General features: G+C 48.9%; 1 protein-coding gene across 3 annotated transcripts in view; it reads right to left on the bottom strand.

Annotated features, from left to right (window-relative positions):
- The window catches only part of LOC147725302 (toll-like receptor 6), a 61,598-nt gene extending 54,264 nt beyond the window's left edge, over positions 1-7,334 (bottom strand). For 2 of the 3 annotated variants that reach the window (XR_015309773.1, XM_086963983.1), the window contains exon 1: positions 6,841-7,244. The gene's annotated coding sequence lies outside the window, so the exon portion shown is untranslated. The other variant, XM_086963984.1, reaches the window with a different exon arrangement.
- Between the last annotated feature and the right edge of the window lie 14,078 nt (positions 7,335-21,412).

The raw sequence follows: 21,412 nt of genomic DNA, 5'->3' as shown, positions 1-21,412 counted from the left end.
ATTTGGGCATTCAAATTTATCATTCATCTGCCGATCTCCTCGACGGTAACCTGACACACGCTGTTACTTTACTGTGGACCCATATGACATTCTGGAGGACTTTATCTCTATCCGTCGCAAGCTGAGTGACTCTTCTCAAGATGGTCATACTCCAGACTCCTGTACTGCTTTGTCAACTTGCCCTTGTACATACGTGCCTCCTTTTTCCACAACTTTGAGAAAGAGATCAGAAGCTTAATTCGGAACACTTCTAGGTGCTGTGTAGCACTCTATAAACTTCATCAACCCACAGCCTCTGGAGGATTGGTGGTCCCCAACTTTGAGGAATATTACTTAACTTCTCAACTTCAGTGGGAGTCGAGATCACTTGCTGCTCTACAATTATCAGATACTGCCACGCTGCTGCCAGCCTGGACTGTGGCCAGTATCTCCTATTTCACCCTTCCACCCGACCGCTAAACCCCAAGCCGGTGCTTTAGTTGGTGGCGCATCGCAGCTTATGATGACTTACGTTGCAGATTACATCATACACGCCAACCTTGAAGCTCCTGGACATACATTGCGGCCTGAGCTACATAACTGCATTGGAACTGACTGCTTGGATCGCGACGATGGGAGATCTGTATAGAGGCGACGAGCTTCTGCCCTACAAGCTGCTACTGAAGGAGGGAAGTCTCTCACTGGTCAGTTCCTTCTCCATGCATCACTAATGTGGGTTGAGGTGGGGGGGCTTGACACAGTAGCCACCCATGCATCTAACTATACAGTCATGGGTCATGTCATGGGCCGGAGCAGGCACTTGGTGCGCTAACTTGCTGCCTCTCTGCATTCTCATATGGCTTTGCAATTGGCATCCCTGCATGCACAATCGGAGGCTGAGCTTTTTCTCGTCCCTGTCTCCAAATCCATCCCACAGATCTGGTGTACGGATCTAACCAACATTTACATATCTCCCTCTGGCCAACAGCACAAAATCTCTGAGTTCTGCCCAGAAGACAGAAAGCAGTAGTGTCCACTCCCATCAACACCAGCACCAAGTTGAACTTAATTTTAACTCCCAAAATCTTCGAAATAAGATAACTCAAAATGTCCAAGTACCCATGGATCATTTGCAGGTGGCAAACAAATGCTTGTTGTTTGCTTTGCGGAGGCTGCATCGTCTACATCCAGGGATCGGGGTCTGTACAAATCTAGCCAGCCTTTGGTGAGTCAAAAAAAATCTACTGAGAGTAAAGAAATAGTTGGATTAACCATAGAGTACAACAATTTAAAAGATTCTGACCACAGATGCGTGAGATCGGCCTCTGGAAACAACCTCTCCTAAACCACCTACGGAGTCTCCCAAGCTTTATAGTCAGCCTTCAAGAACTTTCAATACCATATGGATACTTCCTTATTATTAGGACGAGTTTCTTGCATTAGTGACTGTTTCCCAGTCTCTGCCAATCTCCTGCTAAGCACTTACATAGCACGAGGAGAGTTGCAGGTATTTAAATCTAGAGAAGGAACCCCCAGTCCTTGCCTTGAGTAACTCTCATGGTAATGATCTCTGAACTGTAAGCAATTCTACCCAAGTTGCTTTCCCAGCATTCTTAAGGGGATCACTCAGGCCATCCAACATGCACAAGTAATTTACTTAGCAACAAGATGGGAGGCAGGGATTGTTGATGGGGAGGGTGTGAGGGCAGGGCTGACATGACAGTTGTTATTAAGATTCTTTTTCTGCATGTGTTCTCATTTTTGTTTGATTGAGACCTTCAACTGTCTATTTCTGTCATTGTATGCTATTTCTTGCTGCGAACAGTAAATGCTCATTCGATGCATACTAGCCGCAAGACTACTCGACGTCGGTATACAAGGAACAGCCCTCGACTAGATCCACTCCTTCCTCACCGGCAGAAGCCAAAGGATCACACTGCCACCCTTCCTCTCCAAACCCATGGAAATCAACTGCGTAGGACCCCAGGGGTCATCACTCAGCCCAACCCGCTTCAACCCTCACTGCTATCTTCAGACAAAACAGGCTCAACATAGTATCCTACACCAACGGCACCCTGCTCATCCTCTCCCTCACCAAGAACCCGACCACCACCAGACTCAACTTCCAGGTAGGAATGCAGGACGTCGCAACCTGGATGAGCAACAGCTGCCTGAAGCTCAACTCGGAAAAGACAGAAGTCGTCGTCCTTGGAACTACCCCATCGGCATGGAACAACACCTGATGGCCCACCGTCCGCGGCAACCCTCTGACCCCCATGGATGCCGCCAGAAACCTCAGTATAGTACTCGGCTCCTCCCTCTCCATTAACCGACAAGTCAATGCCATCTCTTCCAGCTGTTTCAATACCCTCTGTATCCTATGTAAGACTTACAAATGAATCTCCCCTGAGTCAAGGAAAACAGTCACCCACACACTCATAACCAGCAGACTGGATTACAGAATCTCTACTGTATCGTTAGGGAAGGTTCCCGGTATTCATCAGGACCAAGGAGATGGACGGTATGAGCCCCCTAAAAGACTCACCCTATCCTAAATAGGGCTTAGCCGAGCAGCGGAAGGTAGACGTAGGTTATGGGCCTCTCGCCACGCCAGTAAACGAATACGTTGTACCGCGTGATGCACCTACCCCCCGCCCGCCGAAGTATAATAGGAAAATACCACAAGTTTTTTGTTTTTCGTCTATGCTCCTTATTTTTGAGAGCACCCCACCTTTGGTACACTTTACCACTGGTTCTTTAGGGATTTAGGATAGGGTGAGTCTTTAGGGGGCTCATACCGTCCATCTCCTTGGTCCTGATGAACACCGGGAACCATCCCTAACGGTTGAAACATGTTGACCAACGCACTATGAGCACATATTGAGATACGTAGGTCGCAACTCCCCTTCCAGTATCTCACTCCTTATTATTTTATTATTGTCCAGTTGCTTTTCATTAAAATTCACTCTTATAAAGTTAAACCAGGACAATTTTTAACACTTTTTTTGCACTTACATCTCACAACCTGCTCCACTGTATTACAGGTGTCGAAGCACACCCTGGTGACGCTAGGCCACCAGGGTGGACCTCGATGATGAAGCATGTCACCACTAGGTGGTGAGTGAGGGTTTTTTTAGAAAAGGAATAATTATTCGACTTTTGGAAAACCTTCAGCCTATACATCGGGTGATACTCCTCCATTTGTTTTTCAATATGATATATTTGTTGCAAGTTTTGTCTTCTGATATGTATATTTATTTGTTTGAAATTAAAAGCCCTGAAGAATTCCTGCACTAGGACGAAACGCGTTAGCTGTACTGTGTGAAAAGTCATAAAATTTGACTCCGTTTTTTGATCTACTGGAAATGGAATAAAAAGAGAAAAATTGAAAAACACCTTTATGGGATATGGACTATATAATTGTTCATTTCGCCTCAATATTAATGTGTGGTGCACCTGTGCTTGTTTCCCTAACACCGGTACACATTGTTCACATATGCCCCAAAATAATGAATTTCTTTTCAGTTGCAAGCTGGTTCAAACTGTGCTTGTTCATTCGTTCATTTTTTTATATTAACTTTAGATAGCAATCTATTTTGTATGCATTCTTTTTTAAAGTTAATATTTTATGTAACATTGTAGCTGCCTGAAAATTTCAGTGCTTAGTTAGGAGGTGACTTACTCGTATCCCCTTTACCAATAACAAAGCATATGGTGCGATTGAAAAGCTTGTTGTTTACCAAGCTCACTAGTAAAACAGCTGCAGTGGGGAATATTGTTTACATTTTTATTGCAGATATAAGGCAACCATGCTTCGGTGACACCATAGTTTATTTTCTTTATGTAGTTATTTTTATGGAATATTCTTTCAATAAAAAAATAACCATTGCAACATCTTGCCAGGGCCTGACCGATTGGCTTTTCCATTGCTTGTTTTTATGGTCTGACCTGACAGGAGGTAGGTGTCAGCAATCAAAGGAAGTACAACTGGTCTCGGCCTTGTATCCTGGGTCATCAGTCTATTAGTGGTGTTAACCATTTTACACCATACCTGTCACTATTTTTCTTTTTTGCAGTTTTATATAGCACAAACTCAACCTTGAAGAGGTTGGAGCGCTTTACTTGAAGACCAGTTACATTACACAAAGACGTTTATTTTTGGTAGGGACTGGGAGATTAAGTGGTTTGGCCATAATCACTGTACGTTGAGCCAATGCTGAGACCCGAACCTGGGTCCGCATCTCACAAGTCGCCATCTCTGGTGGTTACGCCATACCCTTTACCCTACACTAGTGGTTCAACATAATGCATACCTTCCTGCAGAATGTTGATGAGGGGCCCATGAGTCACCCATATCTCACATTTATGCATTGGCATTGGGCTGAAAAGGGGGCCCCTAAAGGTTAGGGCCCTCAGCTGCACTGCAGGGGCCTGTGTTACGCCTGTGCACTTCACAAGATATTCAACAGATAAACTGAGATATGAAAGCACAGTCTATCTCAAGCTTTATGTATGTGAGGTATGTTATATATGTGGTTAATCACTTTAATATTGAACATTAATGTAGGACAAAATACTAAATTAATTTGTTTACAACTTAATACATATTTATTTATTATCCAACTCAATGGCACACATATGATCAACCTTAGAAGAGTGAAAGACTGACTAAAGCTTGTAAGAAATCAAACTTCTGCCTAGCAGGCTACTTACAGCTGTGTGTAATGGGTGTATTAACAAGTGATGTATTTTACCAGGGTTGGAACTAAAGCCTTGCAAGTTACTCAAGGATCTCTGCAACAACAACCCACTGAGCTGTCCTCCTGCAGAAATGAGAATGCGATCTGTAGGTTACTGGGAGTGCTCTGCAGAACGCGCATTAATCCCATAGGTTATTTGATGAAAAACACATTTGACGCAGATCTCTGCAGCAAGCACGTTAACCAGCCAAGTTATCGTACTTATTTTAGCCCCTGAGTTGCTGGTTACATATAGATCCCTGCACAGGTGTATTAACACTCGTAGGTCTCTTAAAATGAGGCAATTAAGTAAGGCAGGACAGCATTGATCTGAATTTATCCTGTAGTTATTTTTTTGGGGGGGGGTGGAGGTGGGGGGGATGAATGCATCTGTTCTGGCTTTTCGGCAGACTGTCTAGTACTGACGGCATCTCTCAAAGTGTCCCTTCTGTTCCAGTGCTTTAAATGGGCCGGTACTCACTGATACTGAGTACCGGCACTTATTTGCTTTATCACTCTGAGTACCAGCACTTCTCTACTGCCCTGGAGAGTACCGGTACTCATGAAAAGGTAGGCTCATTAGCTGTGCTGGAGAGCAGGAGTGGAACATGTCTCTGGCAGCCAAGGCGCCACTTGTAGCCCCGTTCTGAGCCCCAGCTGAGCTATTCAGCAGGGTTCATTTGAATAATGTCCGGGTGCTCACCATCACCCAGTGCTTGACAGAGGAGGGTCCGTTCAGGCCTTGTGCTGTCAATCACTTTCACACTATCCTGTGCATTCCTGCAAGCACAGGAATCATGTCAGTGGCAATTAGGCTACAGCCAGTCCGGCCCTGATGGCAATTAAAAAAGCCATAGTAGGTGAAGATAAAATATGGCTTTTATCATACCTGAGTCTTTTGTGTGTCTGCTGTTTGTGTCTATGCCTGTTTTTGCAAGAAAAAAGTTAAAGAATGAGAGAGAGAATTAAGACACTCTCTGGAGGCATTTTACAGAAAATGTATGGCACTTTGTACAGATCTGCTCTGCTATAAAGATGAATAAATAACGTAACAGTGAGGGTTTGTGGGTGGATGAGTGCGTGGATGGATGAGCGAGCAAGGGTGGATGATAGATGGATGGATGACTAGATGGATGGATGAGTGAAAGCATGCATGGCTAAAAGAGGGTGGATGATTAGATAAAAGGGCGGATGATGGGTGGATAAGTGAAAGATTAGATGGGTGAATGAAAGGTAGAGAGGATGGATGATGGATGAGTGAAAGGAGAGATTGAGTGAAGGGGAGGATGGAATAAAGGAGTGAAAGGGTTGATGGATAGATGAGCGAAAGGATTGATGGATGAGAGAAAGGGTGGATAAAGAGATGGGTGAGTGAAAGGATAAATGGATAGGTTTAGACATTGATGGATGGATGGATGGATAAGTTTAGATATGAAGAGTGGATAGACGGAATGGTGAAAAACTGAATGATTGATGAAAGACTGAAGAGACGATAGAATGTAAAGGTTAAATGGTGGACATCAGCAGGTAAATGGTAGGATGAAAGGATGAATGGATAGATTGATGGAAGAGACACAAGATATCTTCTGAGGAGGGTCATGGTGAGTTGCTTCATTTGCTTGGTGTCATAAGAGCTTTGGTGCAACGTGTGGGTATTTTCAGTATCTCCCTACTCGCATGCTCAAAAATATATAGAATTGTGCCAAACAGCAATTAACAGTATGACATTAAGAAGGTGCAACTATTGCAAAAAAAGGAAATGTTAACATATTATCGCATTTCTCTTTCATTTTGTGTAATGAGTTAACCTGCTTTGTTTATATAAACATATTTTACATTTGTTTTGGTGTGTGCTGCAACTAATATAAAAGTTGTTAAGTATCATCATGTCTTGCCCTTAGCCAAGGAACTAGCCTCTCCCCCTCACTACACCTCTAGCTCGTTTTAATGAGTACCTGGACTTATTTTTCCCCATTTAAAGCACTGTTGTGTTCTCCCCCGTCCTCTCTGTCCCACATTAAAACGACGTCATTTCCCGAACTTCCAGCACTAACAGCCCTGCTTACTTGTTCCCAATCCATGTAAATACTGTGAGTCTTCTAAGATATAAAAGTAAACATACTTGCCTGTACAGTTTCCTTCACCGATGCAGATGTAGCCGTGCAATGTGAACAGAGCCCCGTGCACCTGGAGGTGATTAAACGGCATCAAAGAGCTTTGTAAAATACAGACCACTCGCGTGACGTCTCGCTTCTTGAACCGATGCGATGGTAAACACCGATCGTGTTTTAATTTTTTTAAGTTGCAAAATTGCATCCATTGAATGCTGCTGTTAGGCGGAATGCTGCGATGAAGTCGGGACGATGGAGTTTAAAGGTGACTAGAACGCCACCAACGAATGTAAAACAGCTACAAGTAAAACAGAAAAGAAACATGTAAAAGAGAAGACGGCGCCAACTACCGCCGCAAAACAAGCACCGCACTAAGACGTGTAGGCTTCTGTGAAGCAGGACGGTTGAAATGAAAACTCACAGGGCGGAGGGAGGAGAACTGCGCAGCTGGCCGTGGACATAAAAAAGAGCAATCTGAGGTTATAAAACTGAGGTTTCACATTTAAGGCAGAGTCTGGGGGATTTTTTAGAGCTCGGTTTCCGGTTTGAGGCTGAGGCAGTGCCAACAGGAAGTGTCCTTCATCTGTGCGGCAAACCAGTCTGCCTGGTTCCACGCCGCTTCACCGAACACAACAAGTGCTTTCCATGGCTCGCGCGCAGTGAAAGTACCGGGCCGAGATTAAGGCTGCATGGCGCAGGGGTTTTCCGTTCTTGCATCACCTTTTTCTCATTCATAGTTAACAAGTGTCCTTCCCCAAGTCTTGAGCCCATATTTACAAAAGTAAAGTCGAAGATAATGGAATGGACCCTGCCGTTTGTTAACCAGACCACATGAAGCCATGGGGCCAGTGCTTAACTTGTAAAAGGGCAAAAAAAAGTGTTTCCTAGGTACCCGCCTCTGACACTGCTGAAGGCTTGGATTACTAACCAGTCAGAAATAGATGCTCAAAATGCTGCACTGTAAATGTCTTTAAAATAAACTTCTTTAAATTCTGCACAAGAGGCCGACATTCCTCTAGCCCTGGGGAATTCCCACGGACTACTCCACAAATAGAGGTGTCACCCAACTCATATGCCAAACAGATGCTCTGCTTCGCCCATCTTTTCATAGTCAGAGTCGACAGTCTTAATCCCCTTCCTGGGGTTCCAAATGTCCCAACCAAAAACTGAGCCTTTCTGTATTATGCGTTCTATTCTCATATAGCAAGAGAGCTCTACACGTGTCCTAAAGATGCATTCTTTTTTTCTTCTGAAGTCAGTGAAGATAAAAAGTGAACGTCATTCTCCTCGAGGCTCGTATAAATGAAAATATTAAACTATCTTAGGTAAGAATATGGTGCTTAGTCAATTTGCTTGCCCATTCTCTTTCCCCACAAGATGTATCACTTCCGGTGAAAGGATGTTGAACTCTACCCAGGCTACCATCTCCTGAGCTAACCAAGCCACATTTAGAATTCTCAATCCCTCTTGCTTTTGACATAGGCTCTTGCCACATGGTTGTCTGTGCAGACCGTCACTGCTTGATCCTGAATAAGGAACAGAACTCCTGACGAGCCCAAAAGAATCCCACCTGTAGCGCGGCGGGGCCCAGGTGGAGGTATGCTATAATAATACACGAGAGGCGATACTTTCACTCTCGGCCGGAAGACCTAGAGTGGTCTCCGGCCCCTTTATTTATACCCTCGGGACGAGCCCGTCCCGAGGGGTGTAGGAATGCATGTGGGATCTGCAACATTGTAGAAGAGGGACCGGATGGCTCTCTACATCCCTCCTTTCTTTTGGTTCTAGATCATCAACTTCTCTCGGTTCAGGGGGATGTATATACAAAGTATCTCAGCCGCTGACTCGGCACAGGGTTCGGCCAGAGACCATACTTCTGGCTCCGGGTACCGGGAGATGTCGCAACCCCAGCCGGGGCTCCCTCTGCCGTTTCGGTAGCGGCTGTCTGGCTGGTCAACCTGGTGCTGTCAGCAATCCCTTGGCGGACTCGCCCGGGTGACTCAGGTGGAGTGGTCCTCACGTTGGGTGAGATAGGGGGAGAGAAGGTCAGCAACTCGTCCTGTAAACTCGACGCCTCGGGGCTCACCTCTGCTTCGGTGGTCTTCTTGAAGCTGGATACATTCCTCGTGATGGAGTGTTGTCCCTTTTGAGCGGTGACCATGGTCCCTTGGATGTTTACAACGACCCACAACTCTGGCTTGTAGGGCATCCGGAACTTCCACCCAGGGTGTCAGTCTTTGATCACCACCCGGCCTCCCACTCTTAGCAGAGGTTCCTGTGCTCTTCTTGCCTCACTGGCCTTCTGATTCGTCACAGAACTCCTCGCCTGGACGGCTGCATCATCCCGCTCCACAGGCACCCACGTTGGGTCTGACGGAATACTGTCTCATGGGGCTCACTTGAACAGGAGATGAGCCGGGGCACACTTGGTGGTACTATGAGGAGTCTGTCAGTACGCACAGAGGAATTGGTCGAGTGCTGCTTCAGGGTCTTCCCCATTTTCCACTGCGATGTGCAATGCGCGGTTGATTGTCCTCCTCAGTCGCTCGACTTCCCCATTTGCTTGGGGCCATAGCGGGGTAATCTTCCTGTGGCGCACTGCTAGATTTTCAATATATTGCTGGAACTCCCGCCCCTGGAAGGGTGGTCCATTGTCGGACTTGACCTCTTCCGACAGCACCATCATTGCGAAGGGTTCTGTCCAGGACTCTCTTCACGTGTGGAAAAGCTGTTGACGCCTCAACTTCAACAATGGGAAATTTCGAGAATGAGTCAACCATGACCAGCATGTGACGTCCATCCGGGAAGGTCCCAAAGTCCACTCTGAGATGTGTCCACGGAGTCTTGCAAGGTTCTTCCGTGATCACCGGAGCTGGGTCTCCACCGGTGATCGTGCAGGCATGGCACTGCCATACCATCTCCTCTACCATGGAGTCCATGGCCGGGAACCAGACCTTGTCTCATAACCTGGCTTTGGTCTTGGCCATTCCTTGGTGAACAATGTGGGCCAACGCGAGGATCCTTTTCTGTAAACTCTCCAGGACCGCTATCAGGTGATCCCTCAGGATAACTCCTTCATGTCCCACACTGAGTTTGCTCCGAACTTGCCACAGTTATCGGCGGGCATGGCTGACCTCCAGCCGGAGGACACGAGCACCATCCATGAAGTGGGCCCACCCATTGTTCTCCAGTGCTCCTCGTACTCGGGAGAGAGTGGGGTCTTCTTGAGTGGCTCGGCCAATTTCCTCTAGTGTCATGGCCTTGGGACATGCCCCGTGCATACCATGTTAACAAACGCTTCGGTGCTACAGGCATCCCCCACTCGGTCGGGTGGCGCTGTGGACTCCGGGTGGCGGGACAGGTAGTCGGCCGGTTGTGGGCACCTGGGCGAAAGACGACTTTGAAATTTTAGCCTTGCATCTGCACCGCTCATCGTTCGATCCTCGGGGTGCTAGTCGGTATGATCCAGCAAACAGCGGGAACAGCAATTTGAGGTCATTCACAACATTGAACTCCTGGCCGCACTGATACAGGTGGAAGTGTTGGCACGCCCATTTGATAGCTAACGCCTTCCTCTCGATTTGGGCGTACCTGGTCTCGGTGTCGGTGAGGGCTTTGCTGGCGTAGGCGACTGGCTTCCACACTTCCGAGCCATGTTCCTGAAGGAGGACCGCCCCTAAGCCCACGAGGCTGGCATCAACGACCAGTTCTGTTCTTCGTCTCGGGTAGAAGTAGGCCATCACGGTCTTGTCTAGCAGTCCCGCCTTGACGTCTTGGAAAGCTTTGTTGGCCGCTAATGTCCATTCCCATTTGTGATTGTGACGCGTTGTGGAAAGTTGACTAAAAAAACTTTCGTTTCTTTCTGGTGTCCCATCATGCGCCCTATTCACCATATTACCGACCAGGCAAGCCGGTTCTTCTTTTTGACATAAGTTCTATTATACCCCCCTCCCTTGCCTGTCTTTTCGTTGTACTGACACATACAAAGAATGATGGCCAGCCATCATGCATCTTATGGGTTTTTTCACCCTGTTCATTAATAATAAAATAGAGTCAGTAAGATGGTTGCCTCATCTATTTTTTCCCCCTCCCTAACACTATCAAAGAACGAACAGCTCTCGCTCATCAATGATCTCTCGGCTTGCGGGGGCAGCCACGGGCTGGGTCAACAATCAAAGGTAAACTAGTCAAATACACGAGACAGACACGAAGAAAATAGTTACACACGGCCCATTCTCCTTCCTTCCAGCTGTACACATATACCATTGTGGAACATCACCGCCCTTGTGTGAAAGTAAAGAGCACACAATGCCTCGTTCTCTTTACCTTGCAGATAAAAATGACCCTGTGACAATGCCTCAGTTCTCTGTCCCCAGACACTAGTAACTCTGTAACTTGTCACCACAATCACCCTGATGCCATGTGTTTGTCTATGTCAAACAAATGTGATTCAAGTTATCCTTTAAACGAAACCAAGCCTGCTATGTCTTCTAGTCAAGTCAAGTCAAGTCAAGTCAAAAGATTTGTATAGCGCGCTACATACCCAGAGGGTCTCAAGGCGCTTGAAGAAGGGTAGGGAGTTACTTGTCGAATATCCACGTTTTGAGTTGCTTTCTGAATGCTAGGTGGTTCTGAGTGAGGCGAAGGTGAGTGGGAAGTGAGTTCCAAGTTTTAGCTGCTAGATAGGAGAAGGATCTACCTCCCATGGTGGTTTTGTTGATGCGAGGTACAGTGGCAAGGGCTTGGTTGGAGGAGCGTAGCTGGCGGGAGGGGGTGTAGAAGGATAGTCGTGTGTTGAGGCATTCGGGTCCGATTTCGTAGAGTGCTTTGTGTGCGTGGGTTAGGAGCCGGAAAGTGATCCTCTTATTGACGGGGAGCCAGTGGAGGTTTTTCAGGTGATCAGAGATGTGTTCTTTACGCGGGATGTCTAATATGAGCCTGGCTGAGGCGTTCTGGATGCGTTGTAGTTTTTTCTGGAGTTTTGCGGTGGTGCCGGCGTAGAGGGTGTTTCTGTAGTCCAGACGGCTCGTGACCAGAGCGTGGGTGACTGTTTTTCTAGTTTCGGTAGGGATCCAGCGAAATGTTTTTTTGAGCATGCGAAGAATGTTGAAGCAGGATGAAGAAACGGCGTTGACTTGTCTGTTCATCGAGAGTGAGGAATCCAGGATGACGCCCAGGTTCCGTACGTGGTCCGTCGGGATGGGTGCTTTTCCAAGGGCCTCTGGCCACCAAGAGTCGTCCCAGGCGGAGGGGGAGGTACCTAAGATGAGGACTTCTGTTTTGTCTGAGTTCAGTTTCAGACGGCTGTGCTTCACCCATTCGGCTACTTCTTTCATTCCTTCGTGTAGGTTGGTTTTGGCCGTGTTAGGGTCTCTGGTGAGTGATAGGATCAGTTGAGTGTCGTCGGCGTAGGAGATGATGTTGAGGTTATGTTGGCGCGCGATGGCCGCGAGGGGGCTCATGTAAACGTTGAAGAGGGTGGGACTGAGTGAGGACCCTTGAGGTACGCCGCAGATGACTTCAGTGGCCTCTGACTTGAATGGTGGAAGGCGGACTCTCTGGGTTCTTCTGGAGAGGAACGAGGTGATCCATTCCAGTGCTTTTCCTTGGATTCCGATGTTTTTGAGGCGCTGTAGAAGGGTGCTATGGCAGACTGTGTCGAAGGCTGCGGAGAGGTCGAGGAGGATGAGGGCGACTGTGTCTCCATTGTCCAGTAGAGTTCGAATGTCGTCTGTTGCTGCGATGAGGGCGGTTTCGGTGCTGTGCTTGGCTCGGAAGCCGGACTGTGAGGGGTCGAGGGATTTGTTGGTTTCGAGGAATGCGGCGAGCTGGTTGTTGACAGCTTTCTCGATGACTTTGGCCGGGAATGGAAGGAGTGAGATAGGGCGATAGTTTTTGAGTTCGGTGGGGTCAGCTGTGGGTTTCTTCAGGAGGGCGCTGAGTTCGGCATGTTTCCAGCTTTCCGGGAAGGTTGCGGAGTTGAGGGAGCAGTTGATGACGTCTCGGAGGTGCGGTGCAATAATGGAGTCTGCTTTGTTAAAGATGTGGTGAGGGCAAGGGTCAGTGGGGGATCCTGAGTGGATAGAGTTCATCAGACGGACGGTGTCCTCAGTGGAGACTGGCTTCCAGTCATTGAGGATGATCAGGGGGTGTGGGGGTCCTGCAGGGGATTGGGTGGGTTGGTCTCCGGGTTGGTTGTCGAAGCTGTTGTGGATGTCTGCAATTTTGTTGTGGAAGAATGAGGCTAGGGAGTCGCAGAGGGCTTGAGAGGGGGTGATGTCGTTGGAGTTGGCTGAGGGATTGGTAAATTCCTTGACGATGTTGAATAATTCCTTGCTGTTATGGGCGTTGTTATCTAGACGGTCTTTGAAGGCTGCTTTCTTGGCATTTCGGATTAGTTGGTGGTGTATGCGGGTGGCGTTTTTGAAGGCGTCCTTGGTGCTGGTGGTTGGGTCTTTTTTCCAGGCCTTCTCGAGGGAGCGACAGACTTTCTTCGATTTCTTAAGGTCATCGTTGAACCAGGAGGCCTTTTTGCTGCCTAGTTTGATTTGTCGTTTTTTCAGTGGTGCTAGGATGTCGGCGCTGTTGGATAACCATTGGGTGAGGTTGGTGGCTGCTTGGTCTGGGTTTGAGGAATGGGCGGGGGGCTTTTGAAGAAGCGATGAGGAGATCTGGTCGATGGTGATTTTGTTCCAGTTTCTTTGTAGGGTGGGTTGAGGGTGGTTGTTGGATGTGGGCTTGTTGTAGGTGAAGTGGACGCAGCTGTGGTCAGTCCAAAGGAGAGCTGTGGTGTGGCTGAAGGAAACATGCTTGCTGGAGGTGAAGATAGGGTCGAGTGTGTGACCTGCGATGTGGGTGGGTGTAGTGACAAGTTGTTTAAGTCTGAGGTTTGCGAGGTTGTCCAAAAGGGTGGTGGTGTTGCGGTCGTTGTTCTTTTCAAGGTGAAAGTTGAGGTCTCCCAAAAGGGTGTAGTCCTCGGAGGGGAGCGCGTGTGGAGTGATGAAGTCCGTGATGTCTTCACTAAATTGTGCGCGGGGTCCAGGTGGCCTGTAAAGGAGGGTGCCTCTGAGTGTGGTCTTGGGGTCGATGTGGATCTGGAAGTGAAGGTGTTCAGAGTTGGCGAGATTGACGTCTGAGCTGGTTGAGATGTGGATGGATTTCTTATGGACGATAGCGGTGCCTCCTCCTGTGTGGCTGGTACGGTCCTTGCGAATGATCTTATAGCCTTCCGGGATGGCGATGGTGATGTCTGGGGCTGAAGAGGCATTCATCCATGTTTCTGTTAGGAAGGCGACGTCCGGAGAGATGGTGTCGAGTAGATTCCAGAGGTCGATGGCGTGTCTGTGGACCGAGCGATTGTATCACGGATAATTAAATCATGCCCAGGAAACTCCTTCTTTTGATTGTGAAAGTAATGTATATAAGTGCTGTCATGTTTCAAGTAAAGTAGACTATTCCTGAACCCGCTTGGTGAAGGAGCTGTCCCTTAACTCGAGTTCTGGAATAAAGCCCTTTGACTCGAATACCACGGACTCTGCTCCTCACTTTATGTATTACCCTTCTTTGGTATCTATAGAAATTCCAGCAGTGTAAATAATTTATTTACCACAGCGTAAGGGCGCGCAGTGGCTCAGACAGGGCTGCAAGATTGGGGACGAAGCGTCCACAGTACGTGGCCATGCTGAGGAAACTCCTCACCTTTGTGGGGTTACGAGGGGTGCTGGCCGCTCGGATGGCTTCAGCCTTCTTCGGTCCACCAGGAGTGACTCTCTGGTGAACTTGTAGCCGAAGAAGTCGATGCTCTCTTGATTGAACAAGCATTTCGATTTGTGCAGGGTTAGCCCGCAGTCCACCAACCTTTTCAGAGTGGCCTGGAGGTGTGAGTTATGTTCCTCGAGTGTGTTGGAGTACACAAGGATATCATCGCTGAGGCTGATCACCCCTTGTAGCCCCGACAGTGCTTCCTGGATGGCATTTTGGAAGACTTCGGCGGCTGAGGACACTCCAAAGCTGAGCCTCTTGTATCTGCATAGGCCAACATGCGTCGAAAAGGTGGTAATATACTGGCTCTCCGGCTCCAGTTCCAGCTGATGGAAGCCGGCTTTCAGGTTTAGTTTGAATAACCACTTTGCCCCATTTAAGCCAGCCACGATATCATCCACCTTGGGGGTGATGTGGCGTTCTCTCTTCACAGCGATATTCGGCAGTCTCATGTTGACACAGAGTCGAATGGCTCCTGGTTGCTTGGGTTTGGGTGCCACGACCAGCGGGGATACCCACGGGGTAGGCCCAGAGACCTTCTCCATTACCCCTAGCTCATTGAGCTTCCTCAGCTCCTCCTCCACTTGCGGGCGTAGGTTGAAGGGCACTCAACAGTGCCTGAGGGCCACAGGCCGCATAGATGGGTCGATGTGGAGCTTGAACCTCTTGCTTTTGTGTTTACCCAGTCCTTCGAAGAGAGCCGGAAACTCCTTTAACATCGCTTCCGCATGGGATTCATGGACTTGGTTGGCAAAGAAGACAAGTCCTAGGTCTTCGGCCATGTGGCAGCTGAGCAAAGTTCCTTTCTTGCCTTCGATGATGTGGAGCCTCGCCTCGGTGGAGTAGCTTCCACTTGCGACGGTGGTCTGGATGACGCCACGGAGAGGGAGCGGGTCCGTCCCTCCATAGGTGTAGATCCATGCAGTGGATGGTGCGAGAGGAGGTCGGGGTTGATAGGCGCTTATACTGGTCAGAGTCCATCACGTTGACGGATGCGCCAGTGTCAAAGAGGGCTTGTACATCAGTGCCTTCAATGGAAACGGAGCACATGGGAGGTGGCCTTCGACGAGTCCCCGTCCGGCTGACGTATGACACCATGAACACTTCTTCGTCGTCCTCATCCTCATACATTGGGCGTCATTCCTGCGGCTGGTCATCCGGCACCGGCGGTTGGTCATCAAGGGAGATTTGGTGAACATGCTGGGACACGCTTCTGGGCCTGGACGCGGTTGATCGGAACTGCCCACCGCAGCACACCCTGGCATTATGGTTTAACCTTCCGCACAGGGAGCACGTTATTCCTTTTGCCCCGCAGACGGCCGTCTCAGGGTGATTCTCACCACAGTATCCACAAGGTCCACTGGGTGACGGTCTCGGCGCCTGGCGAGGCGTTGTGGGGCGTCTCTGGATAGCCTCCACCTTCTCCTCCTTGATCGGCAGGTGCCTGGGCGCCTGTGAGGCAGCGACCGGTGTATGTAGGGCAGCTTCCTTCTCTTCTGCCCTGGTGTCTGACAGTTCGTGGGAGCGGGCTAGGGCCAGGATCTCGTCCAGCGAGATTCCAGGTTGCACTTGCTGGAGAATTAGCTTCCGTAGGAGTTTCGAGCAGCAGCCTAGGATAATCTGGTTACGGATTTCATCCCTCTGGTCTGTGAAGGGGCACGTGCTAGCCAACCACCATAGCCGGCATGGAACATATTGACGAATTCGGCATCGGTCTGCCACGCTCTCTTGAACTTGAACTCTTCAAAGTCGTGGTTGAGCTATGGGTCAAAATGTCTGTCGAGCAAGGCGACCGCAGCCTCATAGTCATCCTCGTTTCCGGTGTTGGGGAGCGTCTCGAACAGATCATAGATCTCTGCACCCCCCGTAGTAGATGAGGAGTGACCGTTTTACGGTGCTGTCCGTCTCCCTTGTCCCCTTTAAGTAGTGGTTGAGTCGTCCGACCCAGGCCTTCGATCTTGGCACGGCCGTGGCGGGGTCTGAGGATTCACTAAAGGAGGGTAGCGGTGTAACTACGGTGTGACACCAACGGCTGGATTGCGCCCTAAATCTTGCTGGACGGCAGCACCTGCCGCCTCAGGGGTTTATGTCTCAGCACATGTTCTTGTGTTCCTGACCGTGTGGTGGTTACTGGTGCCTGCAGGTGGGTGGGCGCGGCACACCCTCTTGCGCACCTTTGTGTGGGTGGGGAAGCGTGAGCCGGCTTGGCCCCTCAGTTACGTGATCCTTCAGATGATGCTTGCTGCACCAGCAAAACTACTCTTCCCTTCCTTCAGTCTTGCACCTCTGCCTCTTTCCACCTTCCCTTTTTTCCATTTGCAGCTGTCTTTCAGGCACTCCTCCTCGCGTGGAGACACACGGGGCCCCCCACAAGGATCCTGTGGTGCAAGAGCAAGCTTAAGCAGCCGGTGCAGCAGTGGGCGCAGGCAGCGAAGGGGCAGCCCAGACTCGGGGCCTCGCTGCTCGGAGTCAGGCGTGAGGGATCTTGGGCCTGCAGGCCTTGCGAGGTACCGGTACAGCAGAGAGGCTAGAGCGGGGATCACCGCGTGTGAGGAGCAGCGTGCGGGCGGGTGGGTCAGCAGGCACTTACCCACCCTGACGAGCGCTGCGCCACGCCAGCGAGCGCCGCCGGCTGAACATGCTCCCGATGGCAAGGGAGGCGCGTGGGCGGGCTCGAGCTGGCAGCGCGGCAGCAGACTTCGCCAATGTCAGGCCCACCGCAGACGCCGATCCCCTTGAAGCGATTCGGGCGGGCTCTGCAGTCTTCTCCCCGATCTTCACTGAGCACCAGCGGCAGCAGGGCAACGCGGGTGGGCATGCGAGCTCCCCCTCTGAAGCCCTTGGGCACACATGGGGTGCGACCGGCCTCATCGCCAATATAGCGTGGCGGGGCACAGCTCAAGGTAGGCCGCAGCTACGCTATAATAATACACGAGAGGCAATACTTTCACTCTCGGCCGGAAGACCCCGAGCAGTCTCCGGCCCCTTTATTTATACCCTTGGGATGAGCCCGCCCCGAGGGGTGTAGGAATTCATGTGGGACCTGCAACATTGTAGGAGAGGGCCCGGATGGCTCTCTACACCACCTACATAACAGAGTCGACGTGTAAACAACTCCTCAACCTAAAGGTAAAGTATCCCTCCTAATCTCAACAACCATCTGGTGTTTTATAGGACTCTCACCCTCAGTAAGAGGCATGCCTCATCACTGAGTCCACGTGTAGCGACCTATTGTCACCCACACGCAGTGGTTAATGTTAACCAGTGGTTTGCAGTGCTCAACACCCACACATAATCATCAACACTGGTGCTTTTCATGAGCACCAGTTAATGACACATTCATTTATGGTAGGCATGGGGTGATTACGTGATTTGCCCAGAATCAGAGAATGTTGATCTGACCCCGAGACTCGAGCCTCGTTCCCCAGCGACGAAGTCGGCAGCTTTGGCCATTACACCGCATCCTTGCCCCACTTTCATGGTTAGCAGTTGGTTCTGTTTTATGCAGCGCTTACAAGCGAAATGGGCTGGTGCAAGCTGCCTCCCGATGAGAGCCCCAACACTTATTTGTTTTACAAATTAACCACTGCCCACAGGAGCTCTAACTTGTAAGAACAAGGGACCTCTTTTGACCTGATGGGAGGGATCCTAAAGTTAAACTTACCTATTGAATCTTCTAAAGTTTGTGTGAAAAAAAATCATTCCTTGGTAAGAATATAAACAAGATAGGAAGCCCAATGAGAGATTATGGCCCAGGCATCAGTGGGTCAACATGTTTCCGCCACCTGGTTGGCTCACACCAGTGTGTTTTTTTCACGACATTCTAAGACAGATCCCTTCTACTTTCCGCTTATTTGGCCTTTTCCTATTACTATAGTGAATTACCAACCTTTTGGTTAGCAATCATCCACACATGCTGGCCATTTTTACACACATACATCCAAATACAGGCCTATATTGGGATCTCATTGATACATTTCATACATTAAGGCATTCAGAATTCCAGTTTACTTGGCCTCATGCGGTCGGGGAGGCTGTCGAACCCTGTAGTCACACATTTGTGATGGGGTTCCCCAGGTATTTTCACTTAAAGGAGATCTTGCTGCCTCCTATTGAGATACAAGGATGAGAATGATAGTCAGTTGGGAAGTAGGGATGACCCCAGTGAATTCCGCACTCTCCCCGCCTTTGTGGTTTTTAATTTGAGAGCTCATAGAATTGCAGCTAACTCCCTCCAACTAGAGGACATCCTGGCCTCGGCTCTCTGTCCATGAGCCTTGCCTGTAATGTTGATCCATTACCGCAACCCAACACTTGCCACTGGCATCCATCATTATTACTTTTAGGTATGGAAGTTTTAAGGAGATGCCATTGTCTAGGTTCTCTGGATTCAGCCAGCAACCCAGTTGTTGATGAATCTGTTGAGTTACCAGAATCTCCCTTTCATACACCTGTTACCACTGATTCTCATGGACCCACAAATTCATCTCTAGAGGATGTAGATATACCCTTGACCAAAGATAGTGTCTAGACAAAAGGCCATATCTCCATGTACCTTCAACCATTCCACGGCTTTCGCTTTTTTCTTAAACAATAACTTAGAAAGTATCTCCATCAATTTGATCTTTCCTGGGTCTGGTGAATATCACTACTATGTGCAGAAGAATCTGGGATTTCTCATGGTTCAATAGAAAACCATGCTTACCCAACAGTTTGCATACCGTCCGGACATCCTCTTCTAACTTAAAAAAAAAAAAGTCTTGAAATTCTGTTCGAACACCTCTCATATATTGTCCAGAACTCAAGTATCTCAGGTTGATTCTTCCGAAACTTTGTAGAGAAAGCCGACCTCCCACTGGCGCTGCATAATCATGACTTTGGTGCAGGCAGAGTAGGCCATGTGATTGCTTCTAGGCTCTTAGATTTTTCTGAGATAGGGCCCCCCAGCCACAGACCCTTTTTTGAAATTGATGAACAAAAAGCTATGAAGTAGATTGCTCTGGACCAAAATAGCTTCGTGCTCCAAACCAGCAACACTTACTTGGTGGTCTAGCTGGTGCTATCAACTTTCTGTTTTCAGACTATGTTTTTGAAAGCTGTTCCAATTGTGATCCAAAAAGCTTATATCCAGTAAAAGGGAGGTGACTTAATATCAACGTCTGCAAAATGTCTGCTTTCCAGAAGTACATTGGTCAGACCCCATACAGGGGGCCACAGGACAAGCAGGGGCTACTGGTCCACAGCTGTGGGGACTAAGGTTGTTTGCCTCTACTGTCCCAAGCCTGTGCCACTATTGCTGTGCGAATTGGGCAAAGCACAATTATTTCAGCACCTGAATGTCAGTAGTTACAATGACGAGCAGTCACAAGCTTCGCAAGTTATTGTGGGGGACATTTGGGGCCAGCACTCAACACTGTACCCAACAATCCAATGTGATAATTAAAAAAGCATAGTACTATGCCCTACAATCATTCTAGATACCTGACTTTGGGTGTGCATTTTAAAGTGACATCCCAATCTAGACTCTCTACCCACCCTGTCTCTCTCTCTTCCTCTGTCCTACGATATGGGTTTCTTGAGGTGTAGTCTCCAGGTTAAGGTGCACCCCCACACCTCTTTTAAAACAAAGTCTCTTTTGTGCCCTCCAGCCTGGACAGCTTTTGCGTCTGCTTCATTCTTGTATGGAGTAGACCGCCTTGGGCCTTCCCACAGGATGTGGACTCACCAGCGTTGGGCAGGACCAGTGTGCAAGACATGCGTTAGTCCCGTTGCATGTGCTCAGTGGATGGCCACACAGAGAGTCTCTGGAGGGTCACAGCAGGAGCTGGTGCTTCTGGCACTGGCACTCTTCTGGACTCTGACAGTCGAATGGCGCAAGTGGACTTCAGGAATTCATTGACCCTGGCTCCGCAACTCCTGTGAATCTGTCAGTATTTACAGGGGCCTTCCAGGGTAGCGGTTGGTGTCAATCAGCTGCGCCAGTACTGGGGCCCCAGTGCCAATGACACTTTTCTTGGCGCTATGCTGGGGTATGATGGCATTAGTTTGATCAGGCACTGAGTTCTTTGCTGCTTTGAGCTTTGATTGGTAAATGTTACCTTTGGCATGGGGTGCCTGGAGGTGACAGATTTTAGCTTTTGAGTAGTGCTTCACCAGAGCGCTCTTGGGGGCAGTGCACAGTATGCTACTCAAAGGAGGATGGCAGCACTAAACAAGCCACACTGGGTCAAAGAGAAAGAGGAAAGGCGTGAGGGGGATTCCTCTTATAGGATGAATTCTCTCACCCACCAGTAGGTGGCATGCTTCATCATTAGGAACCTCCTCACACTGCAAACCTGGTCTGGGGGTCAGGACTAAAATAAGTGAAAAAGCCACGCCTGGAGAATTTAACCTAGCATGGTTCAAGGTGGTCATAGGGTCGACATGTTTCAGCCTTAGTGAAGGTGCTGTGGCTTTCTCCAGGACCAAATGAGAGAAAGCATGTGAAACTCAACACCGTACCAACTGTGGTCGGTGTGAAAGGGATACAGACAACTGATGAATTAGTACATCAGTCCTGGTGGGCTGATGTTCAGCGTCATCCCTATAGACAAAAATTGAGTTAATGACAAGCATAAACAACATATCAAGAACACTCCTTTGACGCCATGCCTGGCAATGTGGTTTGTAAAAATACAGTGGCTACGGTAATAGTGGAAAAGCAGTTCTAAAGCTTACCCAACTTGTAGGAGGAGCTAGTAGCAACTCATCCTCGGCGCACTCAAGATGGGTTCCAAAACCTAAAAGAGGTCAGAGGGGGCAAGAGTGGCTGTAATTCACAGT

This window comes from Lissotriton vulgaris, chromosome 3_2, assembly GCF_964263255.1.
Source record: "Lissotriton vulgaris chromosome 3_2, aLisVul1.2, whole genome shotgun sequence".
Taxonomy (NCBI): domain Eukaryota; kingdom Metazoa; phylum Chordata; class Amphibia; order Caudata; family Salamandridae; genus Lissotriton; species Lissotriton vulgaris.
This window is presented reverse-complemented; position numbering and strand designations above follow the sequence as displayed.